The sequence below is a fragment of the Carex rostrata genome, chromosome 9, assembly GCF_964058835.1.
Source record: "Carex rostrata chromosome 9, lpCarRost1.2, whole genome shotgun sequence".
Classification (NCBI taxonomy): domain Eukaryota; kingdom Viridiplantae; phylum Streptophyta; class Magnoliopsida; order Poales; family Cyperaceae; genus Carex; species Carex rostrata.
This window is the reverse complement of record NC_135926.1, coordinates 3,635,214-3,647,793: the sequence shown is the minus strand read 5'-3', so window position 1 is coordinate 3,647,793 and position 12,580 is coordinate 3,635,214. Positions and strand designations below refer to the sequence as shown.

The 12,580-nt window shown below is 32.1% G+C and overlaps 1 long non-coding RNA gene across 1 annotated transcript; it reads right to left on the bottom strand.

Moving 5' to 3' along the window:
- Positions 1-6,113: 6,113 nt before the first annotated feature.
- On the bottom strand, positions 6,114-8,455 carry LOC144559508 (uncharacterized). The gene is made up of 2 exons (XR_013513159.1): positions 7,965-8,455; positions 6,114-7,876 (listed from the first exon to the last, which is right to left on the bottom strand). It is a non-coding gene; the product is annotated as an uncharacterized LOC144559508 (long non-coding RNA).
- Between the last annotated feature and the right edge of the window lie 4,125 nt (positions 8,456-12,580).

Below are 12,580 nucleotides of genomic sequence, written 5' to 3'. Positions count from 1 at the left end.
TAATTGTATCGCACTCCATGCAAATTTCTTTGGATTAATATTAATGTTGTATTATTTATTAAAAATATAATCACGAGAATTTCATATATACCACTCAAAAACTGTAAAATTATATATTTACCATCCAAATTTTTATAATTACATATTTATCATCTAAAAATCTAATAACTCACATATTTACCCAATATAACTTTAGTATATATAAAATAGGGTAAGGCTACGGTGCTATGGGTTGCATAGAGGGCTACAGTGCTACGGCTCAATATTCGAGTTTTCAAAATTCTAATGGTCGATCCAAACTGTTTATCTTGTTCTCCATATTAAAATGTGTTTGGAGACCAAATTTTACATTTTTTGGAAAATTTTTACTATTTTTTTAGATAGGCAGAAAATCAAATATCTGAATGGTGCAGAATTTTTTAGATCAACTGATTTTCTACCTATCTAAAAAAATAGTAAAAAAAATTTCAAAAAATGTAAAATTTGGTCTCCAAACACATATTAGTATGGAGAACAAGATGAACGGTTCGGATCGATCGTTAGGATTTTGAAAACTCGAATATTGAGCCGTAGCACCGTAGCCCTCTATGCAACCCATAGCACCGTAGCCTTACCCTATAAAATAAACCCAAGGCTCAGATAATTATGTTTAATTTTCTTAAAACTATAATTAATCAATGATTAACTCAGCAGCCTCTCTTTCTTTCCTTAGATATGTTCTCCTTTATACTCAATATAAAAGATTAAAAATAGATATTCCAAACTGAGCCAATAATAAAACACAGATTCTCAAACTCAGTTACTACTTTGATAACGGATTGTGATATCATCGTCGAATTCAGTATGAGTTATTTTGTTGGAAAAGTTGGAGTGGTTACCATGTTTTTAGATGATTAAGCTGGAGTTTGAATCCTTAAATCTGAGTTTGCTGCCCCCCTTCTCTTCGAGTTTAAGTGGGAAAGACGAGATGATGAGAGTTTAAGCGAGAATGGAAAGTTACGTTAAAAAAGACAAGAGGAAAATCTGTGCGAAAAAAAGGAAGGGGCAGAGAAGGAGAAGAAACTAAATAACTTATTAATTATATTTTATATAATCTTAAACTTAATTGATCTTTTTTTTTATTAATTGAGTAAATATGTAAGTTATTAGATTTTTAGATGATAAATATGTAATTATAGAAATTTAAATGATAAATATGTAAATTATATGAAATTGAAATGATAAATATGTAATTTCATAGTGTTTGAGTGGTATATATAAAATTCTCCCAATATAATCTGTAAGTTCCGAAGACTTCAATTGGATGTAAGATTGTAAGTAGAACTCTCTAGCAATTTGCCCAAGGGCTTTGAAATAAAAATAAAAACTCTAACGAAAAGTATATACTCTCATTCATATACATATAAAATATTCTACTAATTTTGACTGAAAAATTTACTGCATGTATAGCTTCAGTTTAAAATAAACATCTTCCAATTCATGACCCTACAATCACAGAAAAAATAAGTTTAAATCTAAAGAGTAGATAAATGATTAACTCTGACATGCAGAGCGTCATTATATCATTAGAGCAGTTGTTGACTTGATGGCACTGCACACATATAATTTAAATTTGTATTGCGAAACTTATTTATGTATTTAATGTACAATATATTCTTTTAATCTTTCATAATGTTGATTTACAAATTATGTATGTTATTAATAAATTATAGTGACAGAAATTATCGAAATAATATTAAAGTAACTATCTCCAAATTAGATCGAGGTTTTGTCAACAATTAAAGCAACTTTATCACATTAATAATAGAAAAGCTAGCTATTGTTATCAGGATAATGTAAAGTTGAACTAAATTATTGCAACTTTAGCGCATCCTGCAAGTAACAGAAAAAAAAAAAAAAGGATTTAGCAAATTTGACAAACTTCGAATGTTATTCTGCAAATACGACAGTACAGACAAAAAAGAATGAAAAAAATAAAAGAAAGAAAAATGAAAAGCAAGGTCAATATATTTCTTGGGGTATGGTGGAGGCATGGAGTGGTAGATACGAAGGGGGCTTTTAAGGGAGGCAAAGGCAATTTGGGGGTATGGTAAGAGGTCTAAATCCAGGCAGTAGTGGGATGGCAGTTGTGTTTCTGAGGTGTCAGGGTACAAGTCTGTTGTTGTCACCACTTATTATTGCATTTATTTTCATGTTTTTTATTTTTTATTTTAAGTTTTGGTGATGTAATTACTGTTAATTTTTTAGCGCTTATATCAGTTGTTTGTTATGAGGTGTATGTAGGATTCGATCACCAGCAAACATGGTTTAGATTTCTGAAATAGACCTTGAGATATGAGAAATATATATATGTTGCATCTTTGCCAAAACAAATAGGTATGCTGTATAAAATGTACAACTATGTATCAAGGAAACGAACACGGACATGCTAAGGTGGTATTTTTTTTTTTTAATGAATATACATTTTGACATTCATGTAGGTCTCTAATACATACTTGAAATTATTATTTTTTTTTCCACGGGCCCAAGTACAACCACATTGCTCTTTTTTAAATTTAGAAGAAAAAAGAAGTTCTTCATGACGGATTGAAATGTCATTCATCACATTATTTTTTTAAATAATAAAGTTAGGTCACAACACATGACAGAGGTCGCTCAAGGGGATAATTAAAGATGATACAAGCCGCTCTTGAAAACTTAGTGGGAATAAACTATTCTGATGTCCGATCTGTGAGAAACATGACAAAAATTTGGTGAGATGGGAGAAAAGATGAAAGAAATAGCTAGGAAAATGAGGTGGAGATGTCATTTAAAGGCAATGAGTAAAATTTAAGAGACAACAAGGCTTAAATGATAACTTGTTACTTGGCTGTTGGTTAAGGCTTTGTCAAATCTTTCTTTCAGAAGTTGGGTACAAAGAAAATCAATCCCTCGTTGAAAGGAACAACTATGATGGTATGCTAAGTTCAATATTTTGACGCTAATTATGGATTAATTTCTAAATGTTACTAAAAAAATGAGGGGAAGCTATTTGCTTCAGGTTTTAAAGATGGGTAACGAGTTAACTTGATAATCCCCATAACTGTAAATAATATTTATAATTTTGACAATTAGAATATAATCTAATATATTATAAATCTTATACACATGAAAAATGTTAAAAAAAAAATTGATGCAAGTTTAATTGCTTTCATCATCAAATAATTAAAATTAAAAATTGCACATATTTAATATCATTTGATGAGTTATCAAAAGACATCCAATTACATGAAAAGATAAATAACCAAGAAAAAAAATTATATAATACGTTTCCTATTTTTTAAATTCTTGTAATTGTTTTTAAGAAATAATTGTGAGGACTGATGAATTAAGTCTTTATCATGGATATCAACTCTTGAAATACAAGTTCAATTTTTAACGGAGGCTCAATAGATTATAGATGCCATGGTACAAATTTGGGTCATATGTGACCTGCGTTGTTATTGGTCTTAAATCACAAGTTTAATTAATCCTTCAAAATTCATTGAACTTCGAGTTGGACCAATTTGTAGAGGTACTCGAAGAAATTCAAGAGCTCATAAACATCACTTGGGCCGGGCTATTGGTTGATATAATGTAATTATGTAAATGACATTCATGAGGTTTTTTTTTTATTTCTTTCATACTCGGAAAGTTATTTCTTGATTTGCTGACAGTAAGCTCATATTAATTGCTCAAATGAAATATAATAGTTGTTTTTTTTTTTCTAGGAAGTCCTTAAATCACCTCTAATAATGTGTACTGCACTTTGAATTTCTATATTCTTTACGGAGAACAATGTCTTAATTAATTATAAAATTATATTAGACGTGATTATAAGCCATAAATTGTGTTGTTGATACATTTTAATTTTATATAATTAAAATATACCACCTACTCAAAATAGTGTTCTAACAGTGTGCCTTCATTTATTTTTTAAAAGAAAGTGTGGATGCCATCGATTTTTATTAAATAGAAACCATGTCACAAATAAAACAGAAAAAAGAAAAAAAAATAATCTAACCCCTGAAGAAACGTGAATTTTGTATTTCTTACGATTCTCACTTGAAACGTTCCTTTAAAAATTTATATTGTCAGTAGTGTACCGCATGGCACCAAAGGATCAGCACGCCATCTAAGATACCTTTTTTTTTTGCTGTGCAATCGCACGCCATACTAGTGATTTATTTTTGTTTTGCATCATAGCTATAGATGATATTTCCCCTATTTGCGCACAATCGAATGGGTCCGTGAAGATTTTACTCTTAATTATGAGTATTATTCATGTTAAATTATATGGATTTCAATAGTGAAAACAAAGACAAATTTTACTTGTGGCATTATCTTTGTGGTACTCCATGTACACTGATGAGGATAGCAATTAATATCTCTTAAGAGGGGCCATGCCAGCATAGTCGATAAAATATCATGTTGTCGAAAGTCGTTGGTTATTAGATCCTAAATACTAGGAGAGCCTGGATCACCTCCATTGTTCACCCGCTCCATCACTTTTCATAGCGAGCAACTCAAAGGAGATATGGATCGATAAATCATCGCAATTCTAGGATAATAAAGGAGAAAAGGTAGTGTCCTCCGGGCTACAGTCCCCCAAAAATCTCCGTGTATAAAAGCCTTCCTTTTTTAGCTTAGTTCTGACGCGTTTTTAACTGCCATAATTTCAACTGCTATAATTTTAAGTACACTATGTATGTTTACAGAATCATATGTGTATATTTATAGGATAATATGTGTATGTTTACTGGATAATATGTGTATGTTTACAGGATATTTCAACTGCTATAATTTTAAGTACACTATGTATGTTTACAGAATTATATGTGTATGTTTATAGGATAATATGTGTATGTTTAAAGGATAATATGTGTATGTTTACAAGATATTATGTGTATGTTCACAGAAGGTGGTCCCCAACAGCTGTCACGCGTTTTCGACAGCTGTCACGCGTTTTCAACAGCTGTCATGCGTTTTAACCGCTTTCATGCGTTTTTAATAGCTTTCACGCGTTTTTATGTTTACATAATTTGTTGAATTAGTTTACAGGATTTAGTATTGATGTTTACATAATTAGTTGAAAATCTCCGGAAATTTTTGGGAGACTGGAGTTGGAGGACTGTTAGCTACTTCCTTAATAAAGAGCACTAATTTTTTTTGTGTTTTTTAGTACAACACAGATAGTTACAGTGTATAAAAGAATTGGATTGTCGCTAAAGAAACCAATGAAAAAGAAGGCACCGAAGGATCGCCATTCGCCACGATCGATGACACCGGAGACTCAGGAAGAGGTGCAGTTATGGTTACGACTTACGAGAGGGATTACTTCTAAGAATCATTTGTTTAGGCCCATAAAATGTGTATTAATTATGTTATCCTTTGTTATGGGCTGACTATATTCTGAGGATATAAGGGTCTTTGATGTAAATACCATGGCAGGTTACTGTTATCAGTTATTTTTAGGATATATTTTGAGTTTAATTTCATTTCATGTAGCTTTAGTTAGGTTAGATTCCTTTTGGTTAATACTGTTATTAGAATTATAATCTGGTGTCTATGTAATTGGAATGCGGTAGCTTTTGTCAATCTTTTCCAAAAATAATTAAATAAATAATATAGTTTTTTATTCACAATCATTGTTATTCTCCAATGAACTTGATCCATAAATTGTGATTTGCAAAGTTAATTATTACCTTTCGTCGTGTCCAAAAACATACTTAGTAAATTTCATTTCCAATTAATTAGTCAAATCATTTGGCATTTCCAATTCGAACTCTCTTTTTCATATATTTATCCCAAACATAACTGGTTTTCGTTTTTACTTACCCTTAAACTATTACAGAAAAGCAAAGAGAACTATTTCTCTACAAAATTCAACATAAGGAACATGACCTTTAAAATTCTTCTATGTAAAATTACTTGTCTATTAAGTTTGACACAAACAGCAGCAAGCTGCAACAAAATCTAGTCAAAAGAATACTAAATTCCATAAACATTAATTTAACATCCACAATGATCATTTTTTTTTTAATCACACAATGATCATTTTTGACACATCATTCATTGACATTAAGCAACCCGTAAGTTCGGAATAAAAAGACTAGCACATACACAATGAGAGTATATCTATATAATCCAAAGCTAAAAAAACAACATCATGCTCTAAGAATAAAAGAAAGGGAAAGTAATGCCAGAAGAAACGGCCAACTGGACCAAGTTCCCTTTACACTTATCTTAAAATGTATTGATGTCAGATATGGTTTAAAGTAGGTATAAACCAAGCAATGGGGTTTTCCTGATTGAAAGGGGTATAGATAAGTACTGTTTCACCATTCTCGATATCATACATATTGATCACATATAGACATAAACATACCCTATTTATGAAGTAGATACAGTTTCCTTTGAACTCGGGAAAATCACTTGCTATGAGACAAAAACTACAACCAAAACCAAGAGAAAAATCAAAGAACAATATTCGGTCTCCAATGCTCCTATGCTTGATCCCACAAGGATTCTCTTTTCCATTGCCAAATTCGAGACGGTGAATATAAAATTTGTAATCTATCCAGTCATAAGATTGATTATAACAAACAATCAAAATATCTTCACAAGACTACAAGGTAAGGACCTCGAAAGGACATCTTGGAAATTTTTTCATATTTAGGTGGTTGTCTGACATAGAGCTCTTTACAGCTACTAGTATCCATAATTGCTGTAACCCATGTACAAATCTCAAGCCTGAAAAGCAAACCCTGAAAATAGTAAGAGCGGTATTGACACTCATATCCAGGTACAATATTCGGTCTCCAATGCTGCTATGCTTGATCCCACAAGGATTCCCTTTTCCATTGCCAAATTCGAGACGGTGAATATAAAATTTGTAATCTATCGAGTCATAAGATTGATTATAACAAACAATCAAAATATCTTCACAAGACTACAAGGTAAGGACCTCGAAAGGACATCTTGGAAATTTTTTCATATTTAGGTGGTTGTATGACATAGAGCTCTTTACAGCTACTAGTATCCATAATTGCTGTAACCCATGTACAAATCTCAAGCCTGAAAAGCAAACCCTGAAAATAGTAAGAGCGGTATTGACACTCGTATCCAGGTCCAGTGATGTCCCACCCGTCATCACCAAGTTTACAGCCAATGGAAGTATCATAATCAACAGCGAGCACATAGATGTCACTTTGAAAACTCAAAGGACTAAACCTAGCGAAATTTTCTGGAAACATATTTGGATCAAGATCACGTAGCACAGGGAGAGGAACCTCACTATGGAAGGGGATTCAGTAGAGAGAAGCTATCGACATTACCTTCTCGGCCAGTGAGCAAGTAACCACCGGCAGGTCTAAAGAGGCTCTTGCCAGAGGAGCAGCAAGTACGAATGGTATATACTTTGTTGAAAGCCATGGAGTAGAACTCCAGATCGGGCCCGTCGTTATTCCTAAGGATCCAAGAGAATTGTGGGGGCAGGTCGGCCACGAAGGAAGAGAGACGAAATCATAGATATCGGGGAGCTTTACCAAGATGAGAGGGAAAAGTTCCGGCGGAAGGTTTAGGGTTTAGGTTTTAGGGTATACTGATTTCAATTCCCAAATCAGTATACCCTAAACCCTAAATGGACGAAGCTTTACCAATATGAATTTCAATACTGATGCTGATTTATCAGTTAACTCAATTTTTTTATAAATTGTAATGTTTGGACTCAGCGAGCACATGTGTTAAGCTGTTTGGTATACTGATTTCAATTGCCTCCTTCTTCGTCTTCTTCATCATACTGTGGCACCTTGTGGTGGAAGCAAAAGGGCTTAGAGCAAAGTATTCTTAATTTCACCTGTACAATGCAACACCCATAAAAAAAAATTGTGAATAGTATACCAATTTTGTGATAGGCTAATAGCAGCATATGCATAAAAATATACCACATCAATAGGAGAACCTACGCAGACAGCAAAAAACACAGCACCTAATCCAGCCAAAAGATGAGTCCAAACATTACAGTTTATAAAAAAGTTAACTGATAAATCAGCATCAGTATTGAAATTTGTTCCACTTAATCAAATAGCTGGCCAATTCTGCAGCATTTACTATGATATTCCGAGCATTGTTAAAGCCCAGTCCATATAGCCCCCAATCCTTCCTGAAATTAATATAAAAATTGAAAGATAGACAACAAACTTTGAAATACATCCCATAAATTAAGAAAACAGTTCACCAACGCAATCTGGAAGTTGTTTGTACCAGCCAAAATATTCAACCTTACCAGTTGCTAGATGATAACAAAACCCTTAACGTAAAAACTGTACAAAACATCAATAGCAACTAACTATCGAAAGAATTGGTAAAATTTCAAAAATCAGTTTTAGAGTTTTGTGGTGAGAGCGGTTCAGCGCGAGTCCAAACAGACGGAAAGAAAGAGAGCAACAGAGGAAGGGAGAGGATCTGAAATCATACCTTTTGCTGCCGGGGAGAGAGAGCGTCAGTGGCTGCTATTGTGAAGTGGAAGAGAAAATCCCAATCTCTGTTTTTATTTTGTTTTTTATTTTGAGTTACTTCTTGGAACGAAGTTTCATGAATCATGATTCATTGGTCTTTTAAGAAGAGTACTTATTCTACCTGGGCTTGTAAGAAATTTATTATGGGCCTAAGAACTTAATATACATGGGCTTGGTCTGTCATTTTGAGGCCTTGTAATTTCTGAAGTCTGTTATGAATTAGTAATTCGGCCTTAATTGGGCTATATTTTTTTTATTTGCAATTTTAAAAAATTCAAAATTGAATTTAAACAGTTGGTCTGCTTTGATTTTTTTTTTTTTGTGGTTGAGTTTATGTAAAATTTTATAAATTTTAAAGTTTATTTTTTAGTCAAATAAATGTGTAATATAATTAGAGTGAATTATAACACGCTGAAGTGAGTTACCACAATACTGTGGTTATCAACTTTTGTAGTCACATATTTTATAAAATGACATCACATCTTCTAATTATTATTATTTTTTTTTTTTGGAAATAAGGCTTAAAAGCCCGTTTCATATAGAAACCAGTTTAAGTTGCAGAGAACCAAGAACCAAAAAAAGACCGTTCTCCAAAATAGACCAAAGTCATAATCAACAAAAGCTAGCTACGGAAGGGATACTCTCACAAGGCATCCCACTGCAAATCACTAACTAAAGTACGTTGAATTAGAAGATAAACTAGATACAGGCCACACATGGCACACAAAAGAGCATCAAGTAAATCGAAACTTAATGTGCAGAGTCTTCCTCACTGTCCACATAAATGATCTGGCCCTCTGTGGCTGGGTTCCATTCTTGTATGGGTATATCTTCCATGTTTTGAGACAACCAAGCTCCAACTCCTTGAGAACATGTGATGATTTAATCTTATACTATTTTGTAGGTAAACTATAAAATTAAAATTTTCTCAACTGTATTCTATGAAAAAACAACAGAAAAAAAAAAAACAAATATCTCAGTTTTTGACTCACATGTCCATAGGAGTAGTTGTAAGATTTATACTCTGCGCAACTTGTCATAATTTATGACGTTCTCATATAATACTATCATTTACTTACAAAAAGTTATGTGACTAATTCTGTATCTATTATTTTAAAACTCGCAAGTCAACTAGAGAAATTGTATATAAAAAATAAGCTATTAAATCAGATGTGCAATATTTACAAAGACAATAAAACCAAAATTTTAATAGTAGTGGCAAAAAGGAATCCAAATACCAAAATATACCCACAACACAGAATCTTATATTGTGCGATTTTTCATAATAATTTGTACACTTGTACAGTGTACATGTCTTCCTCCTAGCTGGAGACTCCCCGAAAATGAAACTCGTGAGCACTAAAATAAACAAGAAAAATCCATATTGTGTCTCAAAAACGAAAAGCAGAAAGAAGGAGAATTTCAAATTGCATGCGCGGTTTCTAGACAACGCGTCTTGGATTGTAACACAAACAAACTGCGCCTGGTCGGTTTGAGAGAGCGAGGCATCATCTCCCTCATTCAATTCGTCTCATCCTCTACAATCCAATAATTACACCAGTGGTACAATTCAGTATCTTTCAGTCTATCTGTGCAAATAATGAATTATAGGGACAGAATAAGAGGTTAAATAACAGAGATACAAACTCGTGTCAATTAATAAATTGTAAATACAGCTGGTCCATTGTCAGTATCCGAGCTGGATGCTGATTGCTCCCGCTGCCACACCTCATCCATTTCTTCGGTGCATTGATTATTGTTTTGTGTCATTTTGTTAATACGTAGTTGTATTATGGAAACATGCGTTGACAACCTAAAAGATGATTTGGTATTGACAATTTGACAAGTAGGATCCAAGTCGCATCTCCGTTCACACCAACGAGTCGTTTTTCCGACCTGGCTTTTTGTGCTGATTAAGTGCGCACCGAGGAGAACAAAATATCACAAGTCAAACTTGGAAGTATGCGCTTATACTCGGTAGACGGTAGTATAACAGGCATGAAATATGCATTTAAAGTTTTAACCTAACTTGCCTCGGCTCATTGCGGGTCCGGATTCTTTGAAAGCAACTCAAAATTTCAGTTTGTGTAACGGGCATGAAACAAAAGGGGCGGATCCAATAAGAATAAGGAGTTGTCTCTTCTAGTTCTAGAATTTTGAATTTCTATGGATTTGTTTCATGAAATATTATTTGCTCCTCTGAAATTTTAATTTCTAATTAAAGTTAAATTTAAAATTAAAATCACAATAATTATTTTGAATTTTAATTGCTAATTAAGATTAGAAGTTAGAGCACTAAAAATTAGAAGCTAAAAATTTGAGAATTATAAGTTAAAACATTGTTTTTTTTTTATCTAGTATCCGATTAGTTAATGAGTTTGAACATAATTAGTTATTTAAATCATATTCGCTATTTTCTTCTAGATCCATCATTGGATACATTTTTAAAAATCACTCAAGAATTAAATTTGTATTCGGACAGTTTGATCTGAATTCAAGCCAATCATATTTGAATTAAAATTTACGGGATCTTTTTTATATTTGTATTAAATTTGATCTGACGGTTCACATTCAAACACAATCTTTGAGGTATTTTAGAGGATTCGAATTCAGGTCATTGCTACGTACAGGTATGAAAAAAAAATCAAGAAAAAGCTGGTTGGTACCTACTTCATGAACGTTGACAATAAAATTTCAAGCTAAGATTTTGGATTGTCTCGCTTTCTTTTAAACTGAATTCCAATTATAAGTTTATAACTGACCAAGCTAAGTTTTTGACGATACATAGAACTATTATAAAATATTAATATTTGCCCCCTACTTTTGGGCAAGAATAATGAATTGCGAGCTGAAATGAGGTCGAGCACATAATTAATTAGTAAATTATTGTTGAGGGGATTAATAATCAATTCGTCAACCAATGAAACGGCGACAAAGATCCTATTAGTCAGGGTATTTCACGAGAACCTATTAAGAGGTTTTAGTTAATATATTAGCATTTCACATTTAAATACTGATTAGTACGCTCTTATCAGTAAATGACAGCTTTCTAGTTAGAGCGTGTTAGTTGTTACATACTTGCATGTGATTCTGGCATAGAGAAGTTAAGCCCTAGCTAGTGGCTACTGGCTAGTGCTTTACTATATACGTGTAACTATTAATATCTAATCAGTTTAATCAAGGACAGATCAATAACATGTCAATTGTCGAACTCACCAACTATTTAACATCTACTCTACGAGAGATCGATCTACATTTTAATTTTAAATCTGCAACTTTTTATATAGTGAATATTGTCTGACTAGACATCAGTAACATGATTTTCATTGATATTTTTTTTCTTGTATCTTTATATATATAAAAAAAAAATTTAGCGGATATTGTTGTATAATTTGTACGATATGGTACGATTTGTGAATTTTACAAATTTTATAAATAAGACACAATTATACCCTTATTATTCACATGGTTTTTTTTTTCAAATTTATACCGATGTAAATTATACTCGAATCATAAATTTTAAACTTCACCGATATATTCTAGAATTATGAATTTCTTACTATGCTTGACAATTTTAATATAACAATATGAATTGAGAATATAGTGGATTTTGACAATTGTGAACAATTTGATCATCCATTATTCTTTAGTCGCCTGACGAAATTCATCATTAACATACGATTTATCATTTGTTGTCCTCTCTAATAAAAAGGACTTCAAATTTTAATGATATGTTTAATCAGACGGATATAATGTGATGTTGGGGTGGATTCAAATTAATATAAATTAATGAGGATTAATTGACTCCGTATTTTATCACAATTAAGCTAACTGATTCTTATTTATTTAAACAAATCTTAAAAGAGAAACCAAAAATTGACCCATAATTTTTAAAAATTACTTAACATGACGTCTTACTTTTGAAAATAATACATTAAAATTACTTTACTGAATTTTTTTGGCCTACGGTCCTGATTAGGACTGCAAACGAATCAAACCGAATCGAACTTATCTCAGTTTGAGTTTGGTTTGAATTAATTTCG